This window comes from Chrysemys picta, chromosome 2 (genome assembly GCF_011386835.1).
Source record: "Chrysemys picta bellii isolate R12L10 chromosome 2, ASM1138683v2, whole genome shotgun sequence".
In the NCBI taxonomy this organism is placed as follows: domain Eukaryota; kingdom Metazoa; phylum Chordata; order Testudines; family Emydidae; genus Chrysemys; species Chrysemys picta.
In genome coordinates, this window is record NC_088792.1 from 154,853,621 (window position 1) to 154,865,823 (window position 12,203).

Sequence of the window (12,203 nt, forward strand, 5' to 3'; positions counted from 1 at the left end):
TTGAAAATGTGTCCCAGGTGCACACCTCAAGGCTTAAAAATCAGAAGACAAAAATAAGATCCCATATATTGAATATTTTATTGTTTGTATGCAAATCTCATGATTTTCAAATGCTTCAAATTGGCAGTACTGCAGAGGTCTATCTGAATGGAATTGATTTCAGCCTAACATCGATAAGGGGACGTGAGACAGGATAGCACCAACCATTTTGGGGAAGCAATTCTATGTCCTAGTACCATGGTCTTAATCAGCAGCTAAAGAAATGTTGTAATTCATGCCTGGAAGCATCAGATCCCGTAATCAGAAACCTGACTACGGGATATTTGGAGAAAGGCAAATCTATCAGCTGTAATATAAGGTTATGTGAAAAAGCAGGTGACAGGTAAATAGAGGAACTGTGCTAGGAAAAGATGATAGCAAGGAACTGGGAGAGCCAGACTACCATACATAACTTAGCGCAGAACCATGGGATGCTCCACTTTGTGTTGGAGCTCTGCGACCTTATTGCAGCTGGGAATGGAAAATCTGCAAGGGTTGGCAAAATGTCACTGACTTTAAACTTTGTTTTGCAGCTCCTCCTTGCAGAGAACTTGTAATCCAGAGAGGAAGTGGAAATGCTATTCCTAGATCAGGTAGGACGGCTCTGACACAGAAGGGGGGGGGTGTGAAATTGTGGGACACTTATTCCATTATAAACTCCCAGAGTTGAAATACTTGGAAGCGAGTGAAACTTGATGTTCCTTATCTAAAATAAGTGTGATTTGCAACAGGGAGGAGAAATCCTTTGCTTTAGGTTGATGATGAATACTCATTATATTTTAGATAGAAATTAGTTGTGGGACTTTCTAGATATGTGGTTTGTTTGTGCATGATGATTTCTATATGTTTGTGCTTCACTGGGCTTTTGTGAACATGGCCTTCGTTGGAGGAAGGCTGAGTGGTGCCTCAGGGCCAGATTACATCACTATAAACCTGGAGTAACTCAAATTGAGAGCAGTTCATTGGGGTTACTCTAGATTTACACAGATGCAGGAAGGATTTGGCTTTGAATCTGGATAGTTTGTGTTGATAAGAATACCAAACCGTCAGTGCCACCTTTTCCTTTTTTTTATCTCCGTGTTTCACCTTAACAAAGATTTATTTTGCCATTTTCAAGATTAGTGATTAAATTTGAGCTGGCGTAGTACTTCCCAGTGTATCAATGCGTCTGGTTGTGCTAAAAGAAAGAATATAGGTTGATAAGCAAAACCACAAGAGCTGAGTGTTTTTTGTGTTTGTGTGGCTGTCTAAAATACATGCATTTTATTAATGTTGAGGGTTAAATAAGCGGGACAGCTTTTGATACAAAAGTATCGGCCAAAAAAGCCACTTCTTAAGTGGAAAATAGGGAGCTTTCAGGAAACTTTTCTCCAAAGGTACCTAAAGAAGAGAGCAGCATTGAAAGAACCTTTATATAAATCCAGTTCATAAATTACATAAATTGAGTTCAAGCTTGATTATTAGTATTGTAAGTGAACTACTACATTTGATCTAACATTGGCATGGAATTGCTCTTGAAACTGTGTGTGTTTCAGAGATTCAAAATGATAATCTTCATATTGGTTCTTAGAAGTTCGGTTGTACTGAGATATTATAGTTGGGGAAGCCTAATTACTTGCTGGGTCAGCAAGTTGGGAGTGGTTCTCTGAAAATATGTAGCATGCAAAATAATTAACATATTTATCTCACAAATTGAGCCATGCATTTCAGATGTTTCCTATTCAGCAGTCCCAGATTTTTGCTCATTTGTACTTCTCTGGAAAACTTGTATGTGAGGATTTCACGTAGTATCAGAAATGTTAATTAAGCCTTACAACACTCCTGTGAGTTAGGTGCTGGACATGGTGTTATACCTACTTTAGCTTCTGAAGCAACTCCCACTGATGTTTTTCTATTGACTTCAGTGGGAATTAGATTGGGCCCACATAGGATTAGAAATTTGAGGCACAGAGAGGTTGTCTTGCCCAAGGATTCGCAATGAATCAGTGGCAGAATTGAGAACTGACTTGAACCCTGATCCAGAGATGATGTGAGGCTTATTTAATGTTAGTAGAAAGTTCTTAGATGAAAGGTGCTTTCAAAATGCAAAAGCAGCTGCTATTGGTTATATCAATCTCTCTGCTGTAAATTCTTGGTGCTTTTTTCCCTTAGTAAAAGATAGGGGAGATAAAGTAACACACACAAAAAACAACAACCCTGCATTTCAGTCATGATTAGAGGTTTGCTTTGAACCAAACATTGCAAACTTCTAGGAAGTTTGAATCCAGATCCAAATGGTGTGGTTTAACCCCTATCTCAAGCCTTTTATTGACCAGATTTTCAAGCATCCAGCATCTGCAATTGGGAACAGATTTTTCACCTAAATGAGGCCCAGATTTCCAAAAGCAATAAGCACTTAAGTCCCACTGTTACACTTATAGCCAGATTTTCAGCACTCTCCATGTTGAGATCTCTCTTGAAAATCTAGCCATATGAGGCTTGATCTCATTCCTGCTCATGTCAACAGGGAAACTCCAACTTCACTGGCTTCAGTGATCAAGCCCTTATTGAGGCTTCTCTACAGGAGTTCGAAAAATCTGGTTGGACATGCATATACATTTCTGTATGTTAAGACGAGGCTCCAGTGTGAGCACAAATATTTCTTGCATGAAATATTCACCATTCTCTGTATTAAATATTTCAGAACAATCATACATTTCTATCAATCAGTCACTTTAATTGACACAAGCTCCTTCAGGTCTTTTTTGTTTTTAATAATTAAATCTTTCCATTCATGAAGGGCAAGGTGGGGGGAGACAAAACATGTGATTCTGATTTGCAATGTTCAGTCCCTCGGCAATTGCTTCTCCTTGGAGTTTCTCTTTGCTTTATGGCCCAGAGTGAAAATTCCAATGACAGTTGACAGTTCTCGCAAAACTTTTATCCTCCAGCAGTCTCTTTCCTAATGGTAATTCATACTTCGAACCAATAAGACAAGAACGCTGTTACTTTAGCATTAAACTTAGATCTTCGCACAGTACACAATGTTCTGTGACAAGAATAATTAGCAGTAACCTTTAGAGCCACATGCATCCTGCACAACATGCAAGAAATTGGTAAAGAATCAGATCCACATGATTCCTACAGTGCTGGAGGTTCTATAAAGCCTTAATATGGCTGTCATTCTGCAATTGGATCTATGTGCATAGGTCCCTGGGCCTCTGAAGAGGTCCATAAACTTCATTGGGGTCTCTGCTAGTGGATCTAATTGCAGGATCAGAGGGTTGGTGTATAATTTATTAGTCGAGATGAGGGCATGTAAATTTCTGATCCAGGCTACAAATCTATTGCTTATTTGCCTGCTTTTTGTGGTGTGTGTGTGTGTGTGTGTGTACACAGCACTGAGCACCACCTTCTGCAATACAAATAATAAAGAATATATGTGAAGGCATGGAAGCTACCTGGTCCCAGTGAACAGGAGTTTCCACTCAGTTCAGCTTTTCCCCTCCATCTGGAGCGATGCTCGGGGGAAAGACTACATAGTGATGGCTTTAATACTTGTGGGATATTAAGGTTCTATACACGGGCGATTGGTCTGGGTTGAGATTCAAGCAGGGGAGTTATTTTTCTGCTCATGTTAACCTATTTTGCTTTCTCATTCTGAACATCTTTCCTGGAGGAAAATACTTTCCCGCTTTTAATTGTATTTATCTTTTCATTAGGTGACATAGTGTAAACCAAAGCCCAAGGTTTGCAGAAGTCTTATTTTTGGCTCCAGATCAGATCCTTGGGTCTTTCCTTATTGGTTTCGTAATGTAGGTAACCAGGAATCCTGTTCTCAATAAACCTGAATTAATGAACCTAAAGTTTGGGTTCAGAATCGGACCAGAACTTTATAGCTAGAGCCCATCTCTTTGTCAACTGAGAGGTCCTAAAGTGATTTTGAAGATCTGTGAGATGTTAAAAGAAGATTCTGCTTTTGTGAGGAGCAATAATTATTGGTCCCCATACACATCAGGAGTGCCGTGCTGTAAATAGTTACTGGGTAGTAGATACTTTACTAGAAAAGAAATATGGAGAGATAATAAATAAAGAAATAAACATAAGTTTTAAAAAAAATGATATAATTGGTAGGCAGACTAAAAAATGAAAAAAAACCCAGCAGGAACAACCACTAGCACTAGGTAATAAATAGACTGTGCTATGAACACATGCCCTATCACCATGTCAGAGGTGCTGGGGGTGCGGCAGCAGCCTCTGGCTTGAAGTAGGTTCCTTCATATACAGGGTTTACAGTTTTGTTCAATGGCTTTCAGCACCCCCACTATAAAGGTTATTCCAATGCCCCTGCATGCGCCCTGTTTATGTTGTATCCCTTCACCTACTGTCTAATCCTGTTAGTTCTTGTTTATACTCGGGAATCACCCATATTCAACAGTTGATGGTCACCAATCAGAGTAACTGCATTGAAGTGAAGACAAGGCTCAAATGGGGTGTGCAGAGATTGAGCTAACGGGATTTACCTCGGTTTGGATCATGGTAAAACTCAGTTAGCTCCATAGGAGCAAAATATCTCAGTTGTCTGCATTTGGGGGTCAGTGACCTTAGCTACTCACTGGGGAGCTATTCGCAAATCTAGACAAGGCCTGAGTCTCTGAGGCCTAAAAAATTAGATTGACTTAGCTAGGTTGCTCAGGGCTGTGAAAAATTTCACACCCTGTGTAACATGGATAGGTCGACCTAACCTCCTCTTTTGACGCAGCTAGGTCAAGAATTCTTCCCTTGCCTAGTTACTGCCACTTGGAGAGGTGGATTAGCTACATCAATGGAGAAATCTCTTCTGCCAGTGTAGGAAGCATTTATGCTAGGGTGCTACAGCGGCACAGCTGCAGTGCCATAACTCCAGGGGGCAGAGCAGACAGTGGCAGGCTGCAACTTACAGCAAGCTCCAGTTTCTGTGATTTGTAATACTTGGATGACAACAATACAGTTAAATAATAATACACAGCTCTCCTATGGCCCTCTTCATCAGTTGATCTCAAAGTGCTTTACAAAGGGGCATCATCATCATCCCCATTTTACAGATGGGGAAACCGAGGCACAGAGAGATGGCGTGACTTGCCCAAAGTCACACAGCAGGCCAGTGGCAGACTGGAAATAGAAGCTTGAACTCTCATGTCCCAGCCAAGTGATCTATCCGTTAGGTCATGCTACTTCTATACAGTAGAAGCTCTCATTGGTGTTATACATACAACCTTGCATGTTGTGGACACAACTGGAAATAAGGAATATCACACATGAATTATGCTTACTTCAGTGAATCTGTTGTTCTACTTAGAAGTCTTCAGACTTACTCCTCTTCCCTAAAGCCATGAGATGTGCTGGCTGCTGAAATGTCCATTTGCACCCTGCTCTCCACGTGTCATGGCACAAAACCAGCCCTTCACAAGGAATTAGCAATCCACTCCTATTAATGAGTAGGTGATGACTTTGCACTCTTTGGCTGCATTTATCCTAGTCTGTTTATACTACAGTACTCTGCTAAATATTTTTCCATGCATAATGTAAGCACAAATGGTCCTTGAGTGCAATATTAAACATTCCCTGTATTCAATATTTCAGACTTGCCTTAAATTACATCAAATATTTCAGCTGTGGGGAGGCCCTTTTGGTTCTTTTTGTTTGGAATCATAAAAATGTTTTCCATCTGATACAATCTGAGAGTTCTTCGTTGGTCATGTAATGCTGCCCTACCTAACCTCCCTTATGTACAACTACACTGTCATGCATTTCCCAAGTCCGGCACATTCTGTTTTTTGGTTGTTGTTTTTTTTCCTATTGGTGTTGTCTCTCCAGCCTAGTGAAACAATGGGTCATCTTTATTTTTTCAATGTTCAGCTCCAGTTAGACCTGGGAAAACCCGGGGGCAGGGAGAGGGTACAGGAGGCAGGGAACATATTCTTGAAGAAAGCAATGTGTTTAACAAACATACAATTCATCCAACTTCTTCAGCCAACATTATATGACCACCTCCGACTCAGACGCTATAGAGATAGGGTGCCTTCGAAATATCTGGATTGATCAATGTATAGTAAGTAACAAGGGCAGTCAGCAGCGAACCAGCTGAGCGGCGAACAGCAGAGGCTAACAGCAGGAGTTTGCCTGGGAGCTGTCCAAGAGGAGGTACGCTAAGTGCTGCATTAGGGGGGCTGTGTTGGTGAGTATCTGAGTGCCTGCTGCTGGGACAGTTGGTCAGTTTGACCGTATGCTTGATTGCTTGCTTGTTTGTTTGAAAAGTGTGAATTGGGAGTGCTTTGTTCCAGGTGGGCCTTGAGTGGGCCTGACTGGTATATAAGGGCAGTCAGCAGCGAACCAGCTGAGCGGCGAACAGCAGAGGCTAACAGCAGGAGTTTGCCTGGGAGTTCGCGTGGGGAGAGCGCACTGAGGCTTTCATCTGCAGGTTTCTCCGAGTAGTTCCTGCAACAGTTGAGGAAGCTCCTAAGAGGACGGTGATATGGAAGGTGAGCGATCAGCTGTTGTAACCTGCACAGGTTGTGCCATGTTTGTCTTTCTTCCGCAGGACAGAAGTGACTTTGTCTGTACAAAGTGCAAGCTGGTCTCCATATTGGAGGAGAAGGTTCGAGGGCTGGAGAAACGAGTATCGACTCTGCGTTGCATAAGGGAAAATGAAGATTTCCTGGACAGACGTCAGGAGATGCTTCTACGGCCACAATGTTCTGAAGATTCAGAGCAGGCGCAGCAGGGACAGAAGGATTGTGAGGAGGTTTGGCAGCATGTGACCTCCAGAAGAAGAAAGAGGAGCGTCCATGCACCAGCAATGGAGATACAGGTGAGCAATCGTTTCCATGTTCTCTCTACAGGTGCTAATGCGGAGAGTGGACTAGATGGCCCATCTGAGGGAAGGGAGCAGAAGGAGACTCCACCGATTGGAAGGCAAAAGATGCACTGTCCTAGGGATGCGGGTTCCACGACCACCACTCCCAAGAGGAGGAGGAGGGTGGTGGTGGTCGGGGACTCCCTCCTCAGGGGGACTGAGTCATCTATCTGCCGCCCTGACCGGGAAAACCGAGAGGTCTGCTGCTTGCCAGGAGCTAGGATACACGATGTGACGGAGAGACTGCCGAGACTCATCAAGCCCTCGGATCGCTACCCCTTCCTGCTTCTCCACGTGGGCACCAATGATACTGCCAAGAATGACCTTGAGCGGATCACTGCAGACTACGTGGCTCTGGGAAGAAGGATAAAGGAGTTTGAGGCGCAAGTGGTGTTCTCGTCCATCCTCCCTGTGCAAGGAAAAGGCCGGGGTAGAGACCGTCGAATCGTGGAAGTCAACGAATGGCTACGCAGGTGGTGTCAGAGAGAAGGCTTTGGATTCTTCGACCATGGGATGGTGTTCCAAGAAGAAGGAGTGCTAGGCAGAGACGGGCTCCACCTAACGAAGAGAGGGAAGAGCATCTTCGCCAGCAGGCTGGCTAACCTAGTGAGGAGGGCTTTAAACTAGGTTCACCGGGGGAAGGAGACCAAAGCCCTGAGGTAAGTGGGGAAATGGCATCCTGGGAGGAAGCACAAGCAGGAGAGCGCAAGAGGGGAGGACTCCTGTCTCATGCTGAAAAAGAGGGACGATCATTGAGTTATCTTAAGTGCCTATACACAAATGCAAGAAGCCTGGGAAACAAGCAGGGAGAACTGGAAGTCCTGGCACAGTCAGGGAACTATGATGTGATTGGAATAACAGAGACTTGGTGGGATAACTCACATGACTGGAGTACTGTCATGGATGGATATAAACTGTTCAGGAAGGACAGGCAGGGCAGAAAAGGTGGGGGAGTTGCATTGTATGTAAGAGAGGAGTATGACTGCTCAGAGCTCCGGTATGATACTGCAGAAAAACCTGAGAGTCTCTGAATAAAGTTGAGAAGTGGGAGCAACAAGGGTGATGTCGTGGTTGGAGTCTGCTATAGACCACCAGACCAGGGGGATGAGGTGGACGAGGCTTTCTTCTGGCAACTAGCAGAAGTTGCTAGATCGCAGGCCCTGGTTCTCATGGGAGACTTTAATCACCCTGATATCTGCTGGGAGAGCAATACAGCGGTGCACAGGCAATCCAGGAAATTTTTGGAAAGCGTAGGGGACAATTTCCTGGTGCAAGTGCTGGAGGAACCAACTAGGGGCAAAGCTTTTCTTGACCTGCTGCTCACAAACAGGGAAGAACTAGTAGGGGAAGCAAAAGTGGATGGGAACCTGGGAGGCAGTGACCATGAGATGGTCGAGTTCAGGATCCTGACACAAGGAAGAAAGGAGAGCAGCAGAATATGGACCCTGGACTTCAGAAAAGCAGACTTTGACTCCCTCAGGGAACAGATGGGCAGGATCCCCTGGGAGAATAACATGAAGGGCAAAGGGGTCCAGGAGAACTGGCTGTATTTTAAAGAATCCTTATTGAGGTTGCAGGAACAAACCATCCCGATGTGTAGAAAGAATAGTAAATATGGCAGGCGACCAGCTTGGCTAAACAGTGAAATCCTTGCTGATCTTAAACGCAAAAAAGAGGCTTATAAGAAGTGGAAGATTGGACAAATGACCAGGGAGGAGTATAAAAATATTGCTCAGGCGTGCAGGAGTGAAATCAGGAAGGCCAAATCACACTTGGAGTTGCAGTTAGCAAGAGATGTTAAGAGTAACAAGAAGGGTTTCTTCAGGTATGTTAGCAACAAGAAGAAAATCAAGGAAAGTGTGGGCCCCTTACTGAATGAGGTAGGCAACCTAGTGACCGAGGATGTGGAAAAAGCTAATGTACTCAATGATTTTTTTGCCTCTGTCTTCACGCACAAGGTCAGCTCCCAGATTGCTGCACTGGGCAGTACAGCATGGGGAGAAGGTGACCAGCCCTCTGTGGAGAAAGAAGTGGTTCGGGACTATTTAGAAAAACTGGACGTGCACAAGTCCATGGGGCCGGATGCGCTGCATCCGAGGGTGCTAAAGGAGTTGGCGGGTGAGATTGCAGAGCCATTAGCCATTATTTTTGAAAACTCATGGCGATCGGGGGAGGTCCCGGATGACTGGAAAAAGGCTAATGTAGTGCCCATCTTTAAAAAAGGGAAGAAGGAGGATCCGGGGAACTACAGGCCAGTCAGCCTCACCTCAGTCCCTGGAAAAATTATGGAGCAGGTCCTCAAGGAATCAATTATGAAACATTTAGAGGAAAGGAAAGTGATCAGGAACAGTCAGCATGGATTCACGAAGGGGAAGTCGTGCCTGACTAACCTAATTGCCTTCTATGATGAGATAACTGGCTCTGTGGATGAGGGGAAAGCAGTGGATGTGTTATTTCTTGACTTTAGCAAAGCTTTTGATACTGTCTCCCACAGTATTCTTGCCGCCAAGTTAAAGAAGTATGGGCTGGATGAATGGACTGTAAGGTGGATAGAAAGCTGGCTAGATCGTCGGGCTCAACGGGTAGTGATCAATGGCTCCATGTCTAGTTGGCAGCCGGTTTCAAGTGGAGTGCCCCAAGGGTCGGTCCTGGGGCCGGTTTTGTTTAATATCTTTATTAATGATCTGGAGGATGGTGTGGACTGCACTCTCAGCAAGTTTGCAGATGACACTAAACTAGGAGGCGTGGTAGATACACTAGAGGGTAGGGATCGGATACAGAGGGACCTAGACAAATTAGAGGATTGGGCAGAAAAAAACCTGATGAGGTTCAACAAGGACAAGTGCAGAGTCCTGCACTTAGAACGGAAGAATCCCATGCACTGCTACAGACTAGGGACCGAATGGCTAGGTAGCAGTTCTGCTGAAAAGGACCTAGGGGTCACAGTGGACGAGAAGCTGGATATGAGTCAACAGTGTGCTCTTGTTGCCAAGAAGGCTAACGGCATTTTGGGCTGTATAAGTAGGGGCATTGCCAGCAGATCGAGGAACGTGATCGTTCCCCTTTATTCGACATTGGTGAGGCCTCATCTGGAATACTGTGTCCAGTTTTGGGCCCCACACTACAAGAAGGATGTGGAAAAATTGGAAAGAGTCCAGCGGAGGGCAACAAAAATGATTAGGGGTCTGGAGCATATGACTTATGAGGAGAGGCTGAGAGAACTGGGATTGTTTAGTCTCCAGAAGAGAAGAATGAGGGGGGATTTGATAGCAGCCTTCAACTACCTGAAGGGGGGTTCCAAAGCGGATTGAGCTCGGCTGTTCTCAGTGGTGGCAGACGACAGAACAAGGAGCAATGGTCTCAAGTTGCGGTGGGGGAAGTCCAGGTTGGATATCAGGAAAAACTATTTCACTAGGAGGGTGGTGAAACACTGGAATGCGTTACCTAGGGAGGTGGTGGAGTCTCCTTCCTTGGAGGTTTTTAAGGCCCGGCTTGACAAAGCCCTGGCTGGGATGATTTAGCTGGGAATTGGTCCTGCTTTGAGCAGGGGGTTGGACTAGATGACCTCTTGAGGTCCCTTCCAACTCTGATATTCTATGATTCTATGATTCTAAGGCTCTGGGGCAAGAATAATCAAATGACTCTTCTCATTCCTAGGACTCTAGCTCTTTGAAAATTTTCCAACAGAACGTTTTTCCATCAGAAAATGTTTCCTCAGAATCAAAACTTTCTGTGGGAATGTTGATTTTAACAAAAATTGATTGGGGGTGGGGGTGGGGGAGAACAGTTGAAACCAAGTGTTTCCATGAGGACCTTATCCGAATGGAACATTTTATTTTTTATCATAAAGTATAATATAAAATAAATTCTAAATCAAAATGGAACATGATAGTTTAACTTAACTGGAATCTTTTAATTGGAAATTAATTTTTTTTCAACAATTTCATTTCATGGGAAGTTTTGAACTTTTGATTGGGAACAAAAACAAATTTTAAAATGTCAGAATTTTGCATGAAGCAGAAACTCCACGTTTCAAGCAGCTCTGTTTAGAACCTGACGTTTATTATTCAAACAACTTTTCAATTTCTGGCTTATTTTTCAGAAGCATTCAGTACCTCGTCACTTGAACTCCAAGTGAAGTTAATTTAAATCAACGCAATTGAGTCTAAGCCTCATGTAAAGAGCCCAGCCTTGAACTCCTTACTCAGGCAAAAACCTCAGTAGAGTCAATGGGAATCTTGCCTGAGCAAAAACTTCAGTACTTTACTCTTGTACTGCTCCCATCACAGTGGTATCTGAATGCACATGGGATGAATTCCTGGCCTGGTTGTAGCCAATGGTTTTGCCATTGACTTTAATAATCATCATGGATGAAATCCTGGCCTCACTAAAGTACCAGACTGGTTCATGTTGAGAAATGCACTTACTATCCCTATTGATTCCTATGTTACCAATATTCCCCTCCCCAACCCCCCCGCCCCCCCCCCCCCAAAAAAAAACACGAACCAAAAAACAAACAAAAAACCCGTCATCCACAAAAATAAACAAACACACATATCAGCTTTGGGAAGCTGGGAAACAAAATATTCTCTGCTGGATCCAAAGTACTTCTCTTTCCTTATCAGGCCTGTAATGATAGTGCAGTGATGGCAGCTTAATGATAGCAGCCCGGATGATGCCATTCAGAACCAAGTAGGTGAAGATTCCACATTTATTTTGGAAAATAATCATGCAGTTAATTATAGCACTTGACTTTTGTCCTTCCCTTGCCTGGATTCTTGGGGAGGTTGGTTCGCTCAGCTCATAAAATACTGTGCTAGTTAGTCTAAAGGTCAAAAGACACTTGTATTATGATTTGTAATGGCTGGTAATATTGAGTACAATAATTGCAGCATCATTTTAGGTTATTTAACTCATTGCTTTAGCTTTCCTATTAGCATTGTAAATTCTTTTCTACTGTGGGCCTACAAGTGCCTCCTTCCTATTCTATTGGCAGGGAGAGACATAAACCAAGAGCCAAGACTCAAAAACCTTCTCAAGCTATTCAGATTTAGATCCAAACTTTCTCAGAAATTTGAGGCTCAGGTTCATCACTATGAAGTAGTCTCTGCCTGTGTTGTGTGGATTGGGAAATGTTCCCCCACTCCTAGCCCAGTATGGGATCAAGTGCAATACCCTTCTAAACTACCCCCATTTTGGTGTCTTGGCAGAATTTGAATCCAGGACTTGAATGTTAAAATCCAAACCAAGCCTTTGAACCTACCGAGGTTCTCTTTCATGCCTGCTAATT

General features: G+C 43.8%; 1 protein-coding gene across 6 annotated transcripts in view; it reads left to right on the forward strand.

The window, feature by feature from the left end:
* Positions 1 to 12,203, forward strand: part of LRRTM4 (leucine rich repeat transmembrane neuronal 4) — a 755,436-nt gene that overhangs the window by 115,338 nt on the left and 627,895 nt on the right. For all 6 annotated transcript variants that reach the window (XM_008168672.4, XM_065584460.1, XM_065584462.1 and 3 more), the window contains one exon: positions 573 to 632. The gene's annotated coding sequence lies outside the window, so the exon portion shown is untranslated. The remainder of the gene's footprint in view (positions 1 to 572; positions 633 to 12,203) is intronic.